General features: G+C 61.7%; 1 long non-coding RNA gene and 1 other non-coding gene across 2 annotated transcripts; both read left to right on the top strand.

The window, feature by feature from the left end:
- The first annotated feature begins 41 nt into the window (after nt 1-41).
- Nucleotides 42-1,155, top strand: LOC121352216. The gene is made up of 3 exons (XR_005954903.1): nt 42-189; nt 759-831; nt 1,060-1,155. It is a non-coding gene; the product is annotated as an uncharacterized LOC121352216 (long non-coding RNA).
- Nucleotides 899-978, top strand: LOC121352217. The gene has a single exon (XR_005954904.1). It is a non-coding gene; the product is annotated as a small nucleolar RNA Z195/SNORD33/SNORD32 family (small nucleolar RNA).
- Nucleotides 1,156-2,233: the final 1,078 nt, after the last annotated feature.

Genomic DNA, 2,233 nt, shown 5'->3' with positions numbered 1-2,233 from the left:
GAGCCCTGGAATTTCCCCCCCCCGCGTGGATTTCCCCACGCTCTCTGCCCCCCCCTCCTTTTCCTCCCTCAATGGTTCCTCCCAGCCCGACGTCACTTCCGCCCTCCCCCGGCCGGAAGCGGCGACCCCGCGGCGCGCGGGGGGCGGGGCCTCTTTGCGGCGCGGGCGGCGGCCATGGCGGAGCCGCGGGTGCGGGCCGGGGGCGGCGCGGCCGGGCCGGGGGGCTCGGGAGGGCTCGGGAGGGCTCGGGGAGGCTCGGGGAGGGAACCGGGCAGCCAGGGAACCGCGGGGAACCGCGGGCGGGCGGCGGGAGGAGCGCGGGGCGCGGCCGCGTGCAGCGGCCTGAGGGCGCGGGGCCTGGGCGCGGTGAGGCCTGGGCGCGGTGAGGGCCGGGGTTGGTCCCGGTGAGGGCTGGGGGCTGTCCCGGTGAGCGCTGGGGGCTGTCCCGGTGAGGGCTCGGGGCCGGTGGGACCCGGGATTGGTCCCGGTGCCGGTCCCGATGGGTCCCGGTGTCGCTCCCGGTGCGGGCTCGGGCCTGGTCACGGTGAGGGCCGGGGTTGGTCCCGGTGAGGGCTGGGGGCTGTCCCGGTGCGGCCCGGTGCCGGTGGGACCCGGTGTCGCTCCCGGTGGGTCCCGGTACCGGTCCCGGTGCCGGTCCCGGTGTCGCTCCCGGTGGGTCCCGGTACCGGTCCCGGTGTCGCTCCCGGTGCCGGTCCCGGTGCCGGTCCCGGGGCTCACCGGCGCTCCCCTCGCCGCAGGTTCTGGTGATCGATGGCCGCGGGCACCTCCTGGGGCGGCTGGCGGCGATCGTGGCCAAGCAGGTGCTGCTCGGTGAGTGCCGGGGGAGGCGGGAACGAACCGGGAATGAACCGGGAACGAACCGGGAGCGAGCCCGGCCCCGCGCCGTGATGAGCCGCTGTCGGCTGTCGAGTTTGGCGACAATGAGAGGCGCCTCCATGCACTACCAGCTGAGCGCGGGGGAAAACCTGGGATACCGGGAACGAAAACGGGATAAAACGGGGAAAAAACGGGGAGTAACGGGCCCGGCCGCGTCCCCAGGGCGCCGCGTGGTCGTGGTGCGCTGCGAGGGCATCAACATCTCCGGGAACTTCTACAGGAACAAACGTGAGTGCGGGAACGGCACTTCGGGGGGATCCGGGGTTTGGGGGGAATCACGGGTTTTGGGGGGAAATTTCGGGTTTTGGGAGAGAAATCTCAGATTTTGGGAGAGAAATCCCGGGTTTTGGGAGAGAAATCCCGGATTTAGGGAGGGAAATAATGGATTTGGGGGGGGGAATCCCAGGGTTTGGGGGAAAATCCTGGATTTTGGGGGAAAATCCTGGGTTTTGGGGAGGGAAATGCCGGATTTTGGGAGAGAAATAATGGATTTGGGGGGGGGAAATCCCGGATTTTGGGAAGGAAATGCCGGATTTTGGGAGGAATCTCACAAATTTTGGGAGGGAAATCCCGGATTTTGGGAAGGAAATGCCGGATTTTGGGAGGAATCTCACAGATTTTGGGGGGAAATCCCGGATTTTGGGGGGAAATGCCGGGTTTTGGGGGCGGTTCCGGGGCTGAGTCCTGGGAAGGTTCCAGAAGGTTCCGGCAGGGCTCTCCCGGGCTGCACGTGGGGTCTGGGGGCTTTGGGCTGCCCCCCTCCCTTTGGGGGTTCCCAAACCCCTCCCTGAGGGGTCCTGCCCCATTTCTAAAGGAATTCAGCCTTGGATTTCATGGATTCTGCCCCATTTTGGATGAATTCTTCCCCTTTTTTATCCATTTTGCCCCATTTTTGGTGTTTCCTGCCCGTTTTTGGTGTTTTCTGTCCCATTTCCGATTATTCTGCCCCGTTTTTTTATCAATTTCCCGCATTTTTTATGAATTCTCCCCATTCTTTATCAATTTTCCCCATTTTTGGTGTTTTTTTGCCCAATTCCTGATGATTCTGCCCCATTTTTTATAATTTTTCCTCATTTTTGATGTTTTTGCCCCATTTTTGTTATTTTTGCCCCATTTTTTGTGTTTTCTGCCCCATTTTTGGTGTTTCCTGCCCCATTTTGATGTTTCCTGCCCCGTTTTTTATGGATTTTGCCCCATTTCTGATGTTTCTGCCCTGTTTTGGTGTTTCCTGCCCCGTTTTTACCGATTTTTCCCCATTTTGCTGTTTCCTGCCCCGTTTTTACCGATTTTTTTCCCGTTTTGGTGTTTTCTGCCCCATTTTTTATGGATTTTGCCC

The sequence above is a fragment of the Pyrgilauda ruficollis genome, unplaced genomic scaffold (genome assembly GCF_017590135.1).
Source record: "Pyrgilauda ruficollis isolate IOZ18807 unplaced genomic scaffold, ASM1759013v1 scaffold1853, whole genome shotgun sequence".
NCBI lineage: Eukaryota > Metazoa > Chordata > Aves > Passeriformes > Passeridae > Pyrgilauda > Pyrgilauda ruficollis.
Note: the sequence above shows the minus strand (reverse complement) of the source record. Positions and strands in the feature narration are given on the sequence as shown.